General features: G+C 45.5%; 1 protein-coding gene across 2 annotated transcripts in view; it reads right to left on the bottom strand.

Moving 5' to 3' along the window:
* Positions 1-17,178, bottom strand: part of NYAP2 (neuronal tyrosine-phosphorylated phosphoinositide-3-kinase adaptor 2) — a 321,145-nt gene that overhangs the window by 29,066 nt on the left and 274,901 nt on the right. The window lies entirely within an intron of this gene.

Below are 17,178 nucleotides of genomic sequence, written 5' to 3'. Positions count from 1 at the left end.
AGTGCTGAAAAGACATGGGAACAGCATGGGGAAGACCCCTGGAAGCATCTCTGACACCCAGGTCACTGCCTAAAAGTGTGCCCATCAGAAGTGATCCTTTCTGCATCAGAAGATGCTGACTTGCAACTATCGCCATGCAAGTCTTTGTCCTAGGGCAGTGTTCAATTGTACCTCCCCCATTCCTTGCAATGCAAGCGCAAGTATGCAGCCTGCCACCCACCCACCCCCAGTCTGCAATACCATACTGCTAGCTTGCTTGCACTTGAAATTGGGCCTTTTAGTTTGGAGGAGGCCAAAGCTGGCCACTACCTCATGGCTGCTTCGGCAGCGAGGTATCCATACTCAGTCCCCAGCCGCCCGGCGGCCGGGTGTCCACGCTTGGTCCCCAGCCGCCAGGGGGCGGCCGGGTGTCCACGCACGGTCCCCAGCCGCCCCATGGCCGGGTGTCCACGCATGGTCCCCAGCCGCCTGGGGGCGGCCGGGTGTCCATAAACGGTCCCCAGCCACCCCTATTTCTCCTTGAAACTTTCCCCACACTTTTCTTAGCCTGGCCTGCTTTAGGGCAGCATTGGACGAGCCCACCAGAGAACCAGACTCCTCCGGTGGGCCCTGGCTTCTCCATCAGGGGAGTTGAGAGTGCCAAGGTGAGGAGCATGATGATGATGATAGAAGTTAGCATCTGCTTTGTTTTCTTGGAATGCAAGCGTAAGTGTGCAACCTGCCACCCACCCACCCCCAGGCTGCAATACCATACTGCTAGCTTGCACTTGAAATGGGGCCTTTTAGTTTGGAGGAGGCCGAAGCTGGCCACTACCTCATGGCTGCTTCGGCAGCAAGGTATCCATACTCAGTCCCCAGCCGCCCGGCGGCCGGGTGTCCACGCTCGGTCCCCAGCCGCCAGGGGGCAGCCGGGTGTCCATACTCGGTCCCCAGCCGCCCCGCGGCCGGGTGTCCACACATGGTCCCCAGCCGCCTGGGGGCGGCCGGGTGTCCATAAACGGTCCCCAGCCGCCCCTATTTCTCCTTCAAACTTCCCCCACACTTTTCTTAGCCTGGCCTGCTTTAGGGCACCATTGGACGAGCCCACCAGAGAACCAGACTCCTCCGGTGGGCCCTGGCTTCTCCATCAGGGGAGTTGAGAGTGCCAAGGTGAGGAGCATGATGATGATGATAGAAGTTAGCGTCTGCTTTGTTTTCTTGGAATGCAAGCGCATGTATGTAGTAGCGGCTAGGCCTGAAGTGGTCAGCGTTTTGGCACATATCCTACCTCCTCCGAGAATTGCTGGATGTTTTCCTGCTACTATCCCAGTTCTATGACTCCTGTTAAAACAAAGCTTCAGATGATGAATGATGGATGAGGTTGTGGCAAAGGAGAAAGAGCAGGAGGAACAGGGATCATTCACTTCAATATCAGGCCAGTCAACCACACATGTCTTGTAGGATAAGTTTCTGTACCAAAAGGAGTGGTTCAGCTACATAGTTATAGGGCATGCAGTGAGTGCAATGCCTAACAAAAATTTTGAGGCACTCCAACGACCCTTGGAAGTGACATGGAGGTCAGAGGGCCTTAACTAAACCGTTTTTTTCCATTTATAGCAACTGGGTCTCTTGTGCACTGTTGGCCTAAGCAGTGAATGGAAGGCTTTCCAAAAATTATGAGGAACTGCAATGCCCCTTGAAACAGATGTGGATTAAAGCATACTAAAAACCTTCTACCCATTATTGGGGAGTGGGTCTCCCTTAGTGTTTGCCTATGCATTGAAAAGCAAAAGCTGACTAAAATTAGGAGGAAATGCAATGCCCGTTGGAAGAATGGTGGAGGTCGCAGTGGAATAAAAAGACAATATCAATGCCCCTTGGAAAAGTGGTGGAGGTCGCAGTAGCTTAACAAGATAGTTTTAATGCCCCTTGGAAGAATGCTGGAGGTCGCAGTAGCTTAACAAGACAGTTTTAATGCCCCTGGGGAGAGTGGTGGAGGTCGCAGTAGCTTAACAAGATGGTTTTAATGCCCCTTGGAAGAGACGTGGAGGTTGCAGTAGCTTAACAAGACGGTTTTAATGCCCCTTGGAAGAATGGTGGAGTTCGCAGTAGCTTAACAAGACGGTTTTAATGCCCCTTGGAAGAGACGTGGAGGTTGCAGTAGCTTAACAAAACAGTTTTACTGCCCCTTGGAAGAATGGTGGAGGTCGCAGTGGAATAAAAAGACAATGTCAATGCCCCTGGGAAAAGTGGTGGAGGTCACAGTAGCTTAACAAGAAGGTTTTAATGCCCCTTAGAAGAGACGTGGAGGTCACAGTAGCTTAACAAGATGTTTTTAATGCCCGTTGGAAGAGACGTGGAGGTCGCAGTGGAATAAAAAGACTATCAATGCCCCTTGAAAAAATGGTGGAGGTCGCAGTAGCTTAACAAGACGGTTTTAATGCCCCTTGGAAGAGACGTGGAGGTCACAGTAGCTTAACAAGACGTTTTTAATGCCCCTTGGAAGTGACGTGGAGGTCACAGTGGAATAAAAAGACAATATCAATGCCCCTTGAAAAAGTGGTGGAGGTCGCAGTAGCTTAACAAGACGGTTTTAATGCCCCTGGGAAAAGTGGTGGAGGTCGCAATAGCTTAACAAGACGGTTTTAATGCCCCTGGGAAAAGTGGTGGAGGTCGCAGAAGCTTAACAGTATGGTTTTAATGCCCCTTGGAAGAGACGTGGAGGTCGCAGTAGCTTAACAAGACGGTTTTAATGCCCCTTGGAAGTGAGGTGGAGGTCGCAGTGGAATAAAAAGACAATATCAATGCCCCTTGAAAAAGTGGTGAAGGTCGCAGTAGCTTAACAAGATGGTTTTAATGACCCGGGGAAAAGTGGTGGAGGTCGCAGTAGCTTAACAAGATGGTTTTAATGCCCCTTGGAAGAGACGTGGAGGTTGCAGTAGCTTAACAAGATGGTTTAAATGCCCCTTGGAAGAGACGTGGGGGTTGCAGTAGCTTAACAAGACGGTTTTAATGCCCCTTGTAAGAGACGTGGAGGTCGCAGTGGAATAAAAAGACTATCAAGGCCCCTTGAAAAAATGGTGGAGGTCGCAGTAGCTTAACAAGACGGTTTTAATGCCCCTTGGAAGATACGTGGAGGTCGCAGTGGAATAAAAAGACAATATCAATGCCCCTTGAAAAAGTGGTGGAGGTCGCAGTAGCTAAACAAGATGGTTTTAATGCCCCTTGGAAAAGTGGTGGAGGTCGCAGTAGCTTAACAAGATGGTTTTAATGCCCCTTGGAAAAGACGTGGAGGTTGCAGTAGCTTAACAAGACGGTTTTAATGCCCCTTGGAAGAGACGTGGAGGTCGCAGTGGAATAAAAAGACAATATCAAGGCCCCTTGAAAAAGTGGTGGAGGTTGCAGTAGCTAAACAAGATGGTTTTAATGCCCCTGGGAAAAGTGGTGGAGGTCGCAGTAGCTTAACAAGATGGTTTTAATGCCCCTTGGAAGAGACGAGGAGGTTGCAGTAGCTTAACAAGACGGTTTTAATGACCCTTGGAAGAGACGTGAAGGTTGCAGTAACTTAACAAGCCGGTTTAAATGCCCCTTGGAAGAGACGTGGGGGTTGGAGTAGCTTAACAACATGGTTTTAATGCCCCTTGGAAGAGACGTGGAGGTCGCAGTGGAATAAAAAGACAATATCAATGCCTCTTAAAAATGTGGTGGAGGTCGCAGTAGCTTAACAAGACGGTTTTAATGCCCCTGGGAAAAGTGGTGGAGGTCGCAATAGCTTAACAAGACGGTTTTAATGCCCCTGGGAAAAGTGGTGGAGGTCGCAGAAGCTTAACAATATGGTTTTAATGCCCCATGGAAGAGACGTGGAGGTCGCAGTAGCTTAACAAGATAGTTTTAATGCCCCTTGGAAGAGACGTGGAGGTCACAGTGGAATAAAAAGACAATATCAATGCCCCTTGAAAAAGTGGTGGAGGTCGCAGTAGCTTAACAAGATGGTTTTAATGCCCCCTGGAAGAGACGTGGAGGTTGCAGTAGCTTAACAAGACGGTTTTAATGCCCCTTGGAAGAGACGTGGAGGTTGCAGTAGTTTAACAAGATAGTTTAAATGCCCCTTGGAAGAGACATGGAGGTTGCAGTAGCTTAACAAGACGGTTTTAATGCCCCTTGGAAGAGACGTGGAGGTCACAGTGGAATAAAAAGACAATATCAATGCCCCTTGAAAAAGTGGTGGAGGTCGCAGTAGCTTAACAAGATGGTTTTAATGCCCCCTGGAAGAGACGTGGAGGTTGCAGTAGCTTAACAAGACGGTTTTAATGCCCCTTGGAAGAGACGTGGAGGTTGCAGTAGTTTAACAAGATGGTTTTAATGCCCCTGGGAAAAGTGGTGGAGGTCACAGTAGCTTAAGAAGATGGTTTTAATGCCCCTTACAAGAGCCATGCGGTACAGCATATTAAAAACATTATTCCCATTATTGGGGAGTGGGTCTCCCATAGTCTTTGCCTATGCCTTCCAAGCAAAAGCTGCCAAAAAGTTGGACGGAGGAACTTGCAATGCTGGCAACACGGACCACGGTCACCCTGGTGGTATAGTGGTGGTGGAGGCTGAGGATAAGGAGAAGAGCAAAATACAGCCGAAATGAGGAAGCGTATACCCATGTGTGGAAGTGAAGCGGTGCATGGGAATACACCTCCCGAAATAACATAGTGAATTTGACTTTATGTTACTCTGCTGTCATTTGGTGGTGATGAGAAGTCTGGCCCAATCTAGCCCTTGTTCATTTTGATAAGGGTCAGCTTGTCAGCAATGTCAGTTGACAGGCGAGTGCGCTTATCAGTTATAATTCCCCCAGCGGCACTAAAAACACGCTCTGATAGCACGCTAGCGGCAGGGCAGGCCAGGACCTCCAAGGCGTACAGGGCAAGTTCATTCCAAGTGTCCAGCTTGGATACCCAAAAATTAAAAGGCACAGATGGATCACGGAGGACGCTGGTACGGTCGGCAAGGTACTCCATCACCATCTTTTGAAACTTTCCACTCCTTGTGAGAGTACCCCGCGCCTCAGTGCCTGTAAACTGGGCTGGTCTCAGAAAACTGTCCCAGAACGTTGACAGTGTTCCCCTGCCTCTGCTGGATTGGAGTTGCGTCTCTCTCGCCTGTACGCCTTGGTTGGGCAACGAACTGTGACCTCTGCCGCTAGCGTGTTCAGATGGGAATTTTTTTAACAGTTCTGCAGCAAGGGCCTTCTGGTAATGCCCCATTTTTGTAGACCTCTCCACATCAGGAATAAGAGAGTGAAAGTTCTCCTTGTAGCGGTAAAAGTGTCACCAACCAGTAATGACTGTCACCCAACATTTTGACAAGGCTAGGGTCACGGTTAAGGCAGCGTAACATAAAGTCAGCCACGCGTGCCAGACTGGTAACGGGAAAGACTTCCGTGTCCTCACCAAGATGACGACTGACCATGCTCTCCTCCTCCTCCTCCCCCCTATCCTCAGGCCACCCACGCTGAACCGACGGTGTGACAGTTGTACAGGTACTACCGTCTACAGCGCATGATACCAGCTCCTGTTCTTCCCCCTCTCCTCCTCCTCTCCCTCATTGTCCCCAAATGCACGTTGGGATGAGATGAGGCTGAGCCGTGTGTAATTGCCTGCTACGGCTTCTTGATCCATCTCATCATACTCTGGCTGCAATGCCTCCTCTTTAATTCTCTGCAGAGAGCGTTGCAAAAGACAGACAAGTGGGATGCTGATGATAATGATGGCGTCATTGCCACTCACCATCTTGGTGGACCCCTCAAAGTTTGTCAGGATGGTACATATGTCAGACATCCAGGTCCACTCCTGAGGTCTTATGTGTGGAGTCTAACCTGAATATCGACGGCCTTGTTGCAGCTGGTACTCCACAACTGCTCTCTTCTGCTCACAAATCCTTTGCAACATGTGGAGGGTAGAGTTCCAAAGTGTGGGGACATCACACACTAGTCGGTGTGTTCCGGAAGCTGCAAACGCTGCTGCAACACAGCAAGGGCGGCGGAAGCTGTAGCCGACTTGCGAAAATGAGCTGACAGGCGGCGTACTTTGACGAACAGATCTGGCAACTCAGGGTACGATTTAAGAAACCGCTGAACCACGAGGTTAAGCGCATGAGCCAGGCATGGTACGTGTGTGATCTCGGCTCGCCTCAGAGCCACCACCAGGTTACGGCCATTGTCACACATGACCATGCCTGGATGTAGGTTCAGCGGTCTCAGCCACAGATCTGCCTGCTCTTTCACAGCAGTCAACAACTCACAAGCAGTGTGAGGTTTCTCACCTAAGCTTATGAGTTTCAGCACAGCCTGTTGCCGCTTGGCTGAGGCAGTACTGCAGTGCTTCCAGCTTGTAACTTATGTGGTGATATCTGAGATGGAGGCTGAACATGAGGAGGAGGATGCCGGGCAGGAGCTGTACACTGTGGGGGCAACTCTGACTGACATAGGGCCCGCAATCCTCGGTGTGGGGAGGATGTGTTCCGTCCCAAGGTCCGACTGGGTCCTGGCTTCCACTATGTTTACCCAGTGTGCCTTCAGGGAGATGTACCGTCCCTGGCCACAAGCACTTGTCCACGTGTCCGTTGTCAGGTGGACTCTCCCAGTAACTGCGTTGTTGAGGGCACGGCAGATGTTTTGGGACACGTGCTTGTGTAGTGCGGGGATGGCACACCGGGCAAAATAGTGTCGGCTGGGGACCGAGTACCGAGGTACGGCCATCGCCATAAGGTTGCGGAAGGATTCCGTCTCCACCAGCCTAAAAAGCAACATTTCCAATGCAAGCAGTCGTGAAATGTGCGAATTTAGGACTGTGTCCTGTGGGGCGTTGGCTGCGAATTTGCGCTTTCGTTCAAAGCTCTGGGATATGGACAATTGAACTCTGCGGTGGGACGTGGACGTGGACGTTGATGCTGTTTCTAGAGAAACTGCCATAACAAGTGAAGAATGAGAGGAGGGGGCATCTTCGCATGCAGTATGGACAGGGGATTGCCTTGCACACACAACAGGGGGTTCTATTACACGCACAACAGCGGAAGAAGCAGTGGTGACACCCGCTGACACTGGTCGTGGACCCTGGGGTTTGCCCCACAAAGTTGGGTGCTTTGCTGCCATGTGCCTGATCATGCTGGTGGTGGTCAGGCTGGTAGTTTTGTCACCCCTGCTGATGCTGGCATGGCAGGTGGTACAAATGGCCTTTTTGGGGTTATCAGCAGAGTCTTTAAAAAAATTCCAGACTCTGGAAGACCTGCCGGTTGTACTGGCAACGTCCCTCGTGTTGGTGTTACGGGGAACGGTTGCCCGCCTTCTGTGTGCGGCCACCACACTGCTTCTTCCTGCCTGTTGGGGTACTCTGCCTCCCTCCCCCTCGCTCTGCGTGTCCCCCTGCCACGTTCGGTCAGTTACTAGATCATCCACCACCTCCTCCTCTTCCACATGCGCACCACGATCCTCCTCCTCACTTCGTGGCAATTGTGTCTCATCATCGTCCACCTCTTGTGACAAATTGCCAGCGTCAACTTCCTGTGGCCGTGGCTGTTCAAATATTTGGGCATCGCTACATGGGATCTCCACTTCCACCACTTCAAGCGGAGCAGGCGAGGGGCACAAATATGGAAATGGACCAGTGAACAGCTCTTCAGAGTGTCCAAGTGTGGGATCAGTTGCTGTCTGACGACACTCGGCATGGTGGGAGAAAGGAGGTGTTGTAGTGAGCTTCCCTAGTAATTCGGTCAAGAAGTGGGAGCGAGAAGATGTGGCTGTTGGTTGTGGCATATTTTCACCTTGGCCACGGTCCTGTCCTCTACACGCACCATCACCAGAACGTCCAGTTCCACGTCCCTTGCCAAGCGCCTTGCCCATTGTAAATGAAGTAAAATACCTTACACTCGCACTATCAATGGAAAAAGGGTAATAAAAAGGAGATTAGAACCATGGAAGAGGAAAACCACAGTACTATTTTTCTGACCTACATCAGAATCTTTTAAACAGATATATTTGACAGGGAGACACTATTACTGTTTTTTTTATGTATAACAGGCCAAAAGCAGGATAATACAGAGATTTGAACCGTGGAACTGCAGAACCACAGTTCTAATTTACTAATGTATACCAGACTTTTTTAAATAGATATATTTGGGGCTGAACAGTCAGCGACACACTCAAACTGTTTTTTTTTATGTAAAAAAGACCCAAAAGTAGATAATACAGAGATTTGACCCGTGGAACTGCAAAACCACAGTTCTATTTTTCGGGCCTACACCAGACTCTTTTAAACAGATATATTGGTGTCTGAACAGTCACAGACACACTCAATTTTTTTTTTGGGCGGGGGAAATACCAAAAGGATAATAAGACGCGTATTTGTACAGTCTAACTGAGGAAAAAAAAAAAACCAGGATTTAGATGAAAAAAAAAAAATTTTTTCCTGGCCCCTGAGACCGGGGTGATAAGTCTAGCAATTTGACCAACAGGAGCACACAGGACTGTAATGCAGCATTTGCTGGTATAACCAATGCTTCTCCTATACAGCCTGCCTGCCTGCCTGATATCTGGGATGGATATTAGTCCTGAGAAGGACTGTTTGTTTGATTTGACAGGCTTTAGAGACCCTACACTACCTATTTTGCACTATATATCTCTCCCTAACTCAGCAGCTCTGACCCTACACTGGCTGATCCGGTGCGACTGTGTCCAAAATGGTGGCGCCCGGTTATAAATATTCGAGGTGACGCTGTGCGGCCAGCCAATCACTGTAATGCCCACAAACAACATGGCTGTGGCATTATAGTGACTGGCTGGCAATCCTTGCATGTTCATTGGCTCTGTAAAGAGTGCCAAACGTGCAGGGCGGAGACCCGAGCTCCTGCCCGAGTAACCCGGAAATGCTCGGTGCTCGCCGAACATCCTGAGTAGCGTGATGCTCGGGCGAGTACCGAGCAGTGTCGAGCATGCTCGCTCAACACTAGTGCTTATATTTTACTAGAGATAATTATTGTTTCAATTATAATTGAACAAAATGAAAATTAGTTTCAAAGACAAAAAATTGGATTCATCTAGTGGTGTATGAACAACACAGAAAAGAGCACAACTATAGAGTATTTTCCCAGTAGAAAGGAATGGGATCTAAAATCTGTTGCTAACTCCATTTACATTCTAAGATACAGAGAAATATACTAATTAGATTATATCAGTAAATAAAATAAGGATGATGCAACTCCGCACAGCCAGACTTAAGAAACATGGGGGACTGTCCGGCATTGGTCTGCCTATTTTATTACTACATAACTGGTTAAATTAGGAAATTGAGAATATTTAGTCACCAAATAAATAAAAAAGATGTTCCTATTGCACAACTATCAAGAAAAACTTTGAAAAAAATAAAACAACTATTAGGTAAAGAGAACATACTAATGGAACCTTTACTTGTTCTAATCTTAAAAAAAAAGGAGAAAAGTACAAGCGGCTGAAGATAGAGCAATATAACAAATATTACAGCTAAATAAAAAAATAGACTATTGCTAAAATCTATTAAATTATGAATAAAATATGTACAGGAGATAATGAGAGAAACAGATAATCAAAACATGGAATTTTGGAAAGTAATATATAGAAATGCATCTATATTTTTGAAAAAGAAATAGATGATACAAGTATTACAATTTTTATGACTCCCTATATATATACACATATATATACACTGCTCAAAAAAATAAAGGGAATGCTCAAATAACACATCCTAGATCTGAATGAATGAAATATTCTCATTGAATACTTTGTTCTGTACAAAGTTGAATGTGCTGACAACAAAATCACACAGAAATCATCAATGGAAATAAAATTTATTAACCAATGGAGGCCTGGATTTGGAGTCACCCCCAAAATTAAAGTGGAAAAACACACTACAGGCTGATTCAACTTTGATGTAATGTCCTTAAAACAAGTCAAAATGAGGCTCAGTATTGTGTGTGGCCTCCATGTGCCTGTATGACCTCCCTACAACGCCTGGGCATGCTCCTGATGAGGTTGCGGATGGTCTCCTGTGGGATCTCCTCCCAGACCTGGACTAAAGCATCCGCCAACTCCTGGACAGTCTGTGGTGCAACGTGACGTTAGTGGACGAGCGATACATGATGTCCCAGATGTGATCAATCGGATTCAGGTCTGGGGAACGGGCGGGCCAGTCCATAGCTTCAATGCCTTCATCTTGCAGGAACTGCTGACACACTCCATCCACATGAGATCTGGCATTGTTCTGCATTAGGAGGAACCCAGGGCCAACCGCACCAACATATGGTCTCACAAAGGGGTCTGAGGATCTCATCTCGGTTCCTAATGGCAGTCAGGCTACCTCTGGCGAGCACATGGAGGGCTGTGTGGCCCTCCAAAGACATGCCACCCCCCACCATTACTGACCCACTGCCAAATCGGTCATGCTGAATGATGTTGCAGGCAGCCGATCGCTCTCCACGGCGTCTCCAGACTCTGTCACGTCTGTCACATGTGCTCAGTGTGAACCTGCTTTCATCTGTGAAGAGCACAGGGCGTCAGTGGCCAATCCTGGTGTTCTGTGGCAAATGCCAAGCGTCCTGCACAGTGTTGGGCTGTGAGCACAACCCACATCTGTGGACGTCGGGCCCTCATACCACCCTCATGGAGTCGGTTTCTAACCGTTTGTGCAGACACATGCACATTTGTGGCCAGTGGAGGTCATTTTGCTGGGTTCTGGCAGTGCTCCTCCTGTTCCTCCTTGCACAAAGGCGGAGGTAGCGGTCTTGCTGCTGGGTTGTTGCCCTCCTACGTCCCCCTCCACGTCTCCTGGTGTACTGGCCTGTCTCCTGGTAGCGCCTCCTGCCTCTGGACACTACGCTAACAGACACAGCAAACCTTCTTGCAACAGCTCACATTGATGTGCCATCCTGGATGAGTTGCACTACCTGAGCAACTTCTGTGGGTTGTAGAGTCCATCTCATGCTACCACGAGTGTGAAAGCACAACCAGCATTCAAAAGTGACCAAAACATCAGCCAGAAAGCATTGGTACTGAGATGTGGTCTGTGGTCCACACCTGCAAAACCACTCCTTTATTGAGGGTGTCTTGATGATTGCCAATAATTTCCATCTATTGTCTATTCCATTTGCACAGCAGCATGTGAAATTGATTGTCAATCAGTGTTGCTTCCTAAGTGGACAGTTTGATTTCACAGAAGTTTGATTTACTTGTAAGTTATATTCTGTTGTTTAAGTGTTCCCTTTATTTTTTTGAGCAGTGTATATATGTATATATATATATATATATATATATATATATATACATACAGTACAGACCAAAAGTTTGGACACACCTTCTCATTTAAAGATTTTTCTGTATTTTCATGACTATAAAAATTGTACATTCACACTGAAGGCATCAAAACTATGAATTAACACATGTGGAGTTATATACTTAACAAAAAAGTGTGAAACAACTGAAAATATGTCTTATATTCTAGGTTCTTCAAAGTAGCCACCTTTTGCTTTGATGACTGCTTTGCACACTCTTGGCATTCTCTTGATGAGCTTCAAGAGGTAGTCACCGGAAATGGTCTTCCAACAATCTTGAAGGAGTTCCCAGAGATGCTTAGCACTTGTTGGCCCTTTTGCCTTCACTCTGCGGTCCAGCTCACCCCAAACCATCTCGATTGGGTTCAGGTCTGGTGACTGTGGAGGCCAGGTCATCTGGTGTAGCACCCCATCACTATCCTTCTTGGTCAAATAGCCCTTACACAGCCTGGAGGTGTGTTTGGGGTCATTGTCCTGTTGAAAAATAAATGATGGTCTAACTAAACGCAAACCGGATGGAATAGCATGCCGCTGCAAGATGCTGTGGTAGCCATGCTGGTTCAGTATGCCTTAAATTTTGAATAAATCCCCAACAGTGTCACCAGCTAAGCACCCCCACACCATCACACCTCCTCTTCCATGCTTCACGGTGGGAACCAGGCATGTAGAGTCCATCCGTTCACCTTTTCTGCGTCGCACAAAGGCACGGTGGTTGGAACCAAAGATCTCAAATTTGGACTCATCAGACCAATGCACAGATTTCCACTCGTCTAATGTCCATTCTTTGTGTTCTTTAGCCCAAACAAGTCTCTTCTGCTTGTTGCCTGTCCTTAGCAGTGGTTTCCTAGCAGCTATTTTACCATGAAGGCCTGCTGCACAAAGTCTCCTCTTAACAGTTGTTGAAGAGATGTGTCTGCTGCTAGAACTCTGTGTGGCATTGACCTGGTGTCTAATCTGAGCTGCTGTTAACCTGCGATTTCTGAGGCTGGTGACTCGGATAAACTTATCCTCAGAAGCAGAGGTGACTCTTGGTCTTCCTTACCTGGGGAGGTCCTCATGTGAGCCAATTTCTTTGTAGCGCTTGATGGTTTTTGCAACTGCACTTGGGGACACTTTCAAAGTTTTCCCCATTTTTCGCACTGACTGACCTTCATTTCTTAAAGTAATGATGGCCACTCGTTTTTCTTTACTTAGCTGCTTTTTTTCTTGCCATAATACAAATTCTAACAGTCTATTCAGTAGGACTATCAGCTGTGTATCCACCAGACTTCTGCACAATACAACTGATGGTCCCAACCCCATTTATAAGGCAAGAAATCCCACTTATTAAACCTGACAGGGCACACCTGTGAAGTGAAAACCATTTCCGGTGACTACCTCTTGAAGCTCATCAAGAGAATGCCAAGAGTGTGCAAAGCAGTCATCAAAGCAAAAGGTGGCTACTTTGAAGAACCTAGAATATAAGACACATTTCAGTTGTTTCACACTTTTTTGTTAAGTATATAATTCCACATGTGTTAATTCGTAGTTTTGATGCCTTCAGTGTGAATGTACAATTTTCATAGTCATGAAACTACAGAAAAATCTTTAAATGAGAAGGTGTGTCCAAACTTTTGGTCTGTACTGTATGTATATGTATATATATATATATATATATGTATATATATATATATATATATACATAGTAATGAGAAAAACTATGTACACCCTCCATGAATTCTATGGTTTTAATAATAATAATAAAAACAAATATCTGATTCATAAAAGGTCTTAAAATTAGGTAAACACATCCTTAGATGAACAACAGATGATAAATTACACTGTTATTATTTAGTCAACAAAAACTAGGCGAAAATGTACAAGCAAAGTGTGAAAAATTAACTACGTCTATACTGATTCCATCGCGGTAAAAGGGGAGTTAGCAGCCAGGTGCTACTAATTAAATTCCCTTGATTAACTCATAGTTCATGCCTGTAAGGCTATGTGCCCACAATGCAGAAATGCTTTGGATTTTTCCTGAGCGTTTCTGCATCTCCTTGGCAGAAAAAACTCATGCAGATTTACTTGCGTTTTTTCAGCCAGGGACAAGCGTTTGTCACGCGTTTTGCACATGCGATTTCGCATGCGGGTTGGCAAGCGCTTTTCCAAGCGATTTTAGCATCACTTGGAAAAGTGCTTGACAACTATTCTAAAAAAAGAATAAAATGGTAAAAAATAAAAAAAAAACATTATACTCACCTTCAGATGGCCCCCGGTCTCCTTCTCTGGTCTCCCCGATGGCTCGCGGTGGTGTAAAAGGACCTTCCATGACGTCATTTAGTCATGTGACAGGTCACGCGACCACTGACGTCGGCGGTCGCGTGACCTGTCACATGACTAAATGGCATCGTGGAAGGTCCTTTTAGATCACCGCAAGCCGCCCAACACACCGGACAGACCGGAGAAGGAGACCGGGGACCATCGGGGATGGTATTTTTTACCATTTTATTCTTTTTTTAACTATTAACTTGGTCACACTATATAAATCCATGCCGGTTGCATGGATTTATATAGTGTGACCAAGTTATCAAGCACTTTTCCAAGTGATGCTAAAATCGCTTGGAAAAGCGCTTGACAACCCGCATGCGAAATCGCATGTGAAAAACGCGGGACATACACTTGGCCCTGGTTCTTGTATGATTGACAACATTTTTATACCACTGAACTTTCATCTCCACTGTTGGTATTTATAAATCTGGATACTACACAAACACACAATATAAGACACAAACACTGAATGTTACACACGTATGTAATTACACATAGCACAGACAGACATATACAGGTGCTTCTCACAAAATTAGAATATCATCAAAAAGTTAATTTATTTCAGTTCTTCAATACAAAAAGTGAAACTGATTTATTATATAGAGTCATTACAGAGTGATCTATTTCAAGTGTTTATTTCTGTTAATGTTGATGATTATGCCTTACAGCCAATGAAAACACAAAAGTCATTATCTCAGTAAATTAGAATACTTTATAACAACAGCTTGAAAATGTTTTTAAAATCTGAAATGTTGTCCTACTGAAATGTATGTTCAGTAAATGCACTCAATACTTGGTCGGGGCTCCTTTTGCATCAATTGCTGCATCAATGCGGCGTGGCATGGAGGCAATCAGCCTGTGGCACTGCTGAGGTGTTATGGGAGCCCAGGTTGCTTTGATAGCAGCCTTCAGCTCGTCTGCATTGTTGGGTCTGGTGTCTCTCATCTTCTTCTTGACAATACCCCATAGATTCTCTATAGGGTTAAGGTCAGGCGAGTCTGCAGGCCAATCAAGCACAGTGATACTGTTGTTTTTAAAGCAGGTGTTGGTACTTTTGGCAGTGTGGACAGGTGCCAAGTCCTGCCAGAGAATGAAATTTCCATCTCCAAAAAGCTTGTCGGCAGAGGGAAGCATGAAGTGCTCTAAAATTTCCTGTTAGATGGCTGCGCTGACTTTGGTCTTTATAAAGCACAGTGGACCTACACCAGCAGATGACATGGCTCCCCAAATCATCACTGATCGTGGAAACTTCACACTAGACCTCAAGCAGCTTGGATTGTGTCTCTCCACTCTTCCTCCAGACACTGGGACCTTGAATTTCAAATGAAAATTGGAACTCTAGGACCTTGCAGAGTGTGTCAATGACTACCTTCTGGACATCTGTCAAGTCAGCAGTCTTCCCCATGATTGTGGAGCCCACTGAAACAGACTAAGGGACTTTTTTAAATGCTTAGGAAGCCTTTGCAGGGGTTTTTTGTTAATTATTTTAATTTACTGAGATAATGACTTTTGTGTTTTCATTGGCTGTTAGCCATAATCATCAACATTAACAGAAATAAACACTTGAAATAGATCACTCTGTTTGCAATGACTCTATATAATATATGAGTTTCACTTTTTGTATTGAAGAACTGAAATAAATTAACTTTTTGATGATATTCTAATTTAGTGAGATGCACCTGCATATACACAGAGAACATACACACACGTGTACACTGAGTACACACACATGTATACACAGAGCACACATACATGTATACACAAAGCACACGTATATGAATTCACAGAGCACAAATATACACACACATGTATACACAGAGCATGTACATATACACTGTAACAATGCAACTCACTTGGGAGTGGGATGAGGTGTCACAGGAACCATTTCTATTTAAAAGTGCGGCTGGTTTATTTCACACCTCATAAACCACATCACAGGAAAACTTAAATTCTGCTCTTGTCCGGCACAAAGTGCCATACAATAGTGGGGATTTGCCCGCTTGGCTTAGAGTTCATCTTCTTAGTCCTTTAGCAAAGACACACAATCCTGGAGGATCTGCACACCTCCACACCCATACCATGTGTAAGAAAACAGGCCCCATTTTACAATGTGAACCACACCCAGGGGTGGAGATATGGTAAACAGCCATCCCACCCAACTCTTTAGCTGTTCACAAATAAACCTGACCCTGTCATGGCCGATCAACCCCTCTTAGTACTATGTGTACTAGAACAATACTTCAGGTTTACATCACAGAGGACAACCATCTCTGTGATACATATCTCCCATCACTATGTGTCTGGCAGCCACCTTACAGCACACATTTATACATGAAGCACACACACATACACATAGCACATATGAACACACAAATATGTATACAAAGATCATACCTACACACAGACAACATACATCTGTATACACAGAGCACATATACACATGTATATACTGTACAGGGCACATACATCACACACATGTATACACAGAGCACATACACATATACATATACACAGAGTACACAGATGTAAGTATACATACAGAGCACATACACATACATATGTATGCACAGAGCAGATACACACAAGTATACACAGAGCACATACATACATATACACAGAGGACACAGATGTAAGTATACACACAGAGCACATACACATACATATGTATGCACAGAGCACATACACACAAGTATACACAGAGCACATATACACACATATGTATATACACAGAACACAAATATATGTATATCTGCATAGCACACACACACACACATATACAGTACAGACCAAAATTTTGGACACACCTTCTTATTTAAAGATTTTTCTGTATTTTCATGGCTATGAAAATTGTACATTCACACTGAAGGCATCAAAACTATGAATTAACACATGTGGAATTATATACTTAACAAAAAAGTGTGAAACAACTGAAAATATGTCTTATATTCTAGGTTCTTCAAAGTAGCCACCTTTTGCTTTGATGACTGCTTTGCACACTCTTGCCATTCTCTTGATGAGCTTCAAGAGGCAGTCACCGGAAATGGTTTTCACTTCACAGGTGTGCCCTGTCAGGTTTAATAAGTGGGATTTCTTGCCTTATAAATGGGGTTGGGACCATCAGTTGTGTTGTGCAGAAATCTGGTGGATACACAGCTGATAGTCCTACAGAATAGACTGTTAGAATTTGTATTATGGCAAGAAAAAAGCAGCTAAGTAAAGAAAAACGAGTGGCCATCATTACTTTAAGAAATGAAGGTCAGTCAGTGCGAAAAATGGGGAAAACTTTGAAAGTGTCCCCAAGTGCAGTTGCAAAAACCATCAATCGCTACAAAGAAACTGGCTCACATGAGGACCGCCCCAGGAAAGGAAGACCAAGAGTCACCTCTGCTTCTGAGGATAAGTTTATCCGAGTCACCAGCCTCAGAAATCGCAGGTTAACAGCAGCTCAGATTAGACACCAGGTCAATGCAACACAGAGTTCTAGCAGCAGACACATCTCTACAACAACTGTTAAGAGGAGACTTTGTGCAGCAGGCCTTCATGGTA

The sequence above is a fragment of the Phyllobates terribilis genome, unplaced genomic scaffold (genome assembly GCF_046119375.1).
Source record: "Phyllobates terribilis strain yellow unplaced genomic scaffold, ASM4611937v1 Scaffold_3__8_contigs__length_932513732, whole genome shotgun sequence".
Classification (NCBI taxonomy): domain Eukaryota; kingdom Metazoa; phylum Chordata; class Amphibia; order Anura; family Dendrobatidae; genus Phyllobates; species Phyllobates terribilis.
The sequence above is the reverse complement of the archived record's forward strand: the minus strand, read 5'-3'. Positions and strand labels throughout refer to the sequence as shown.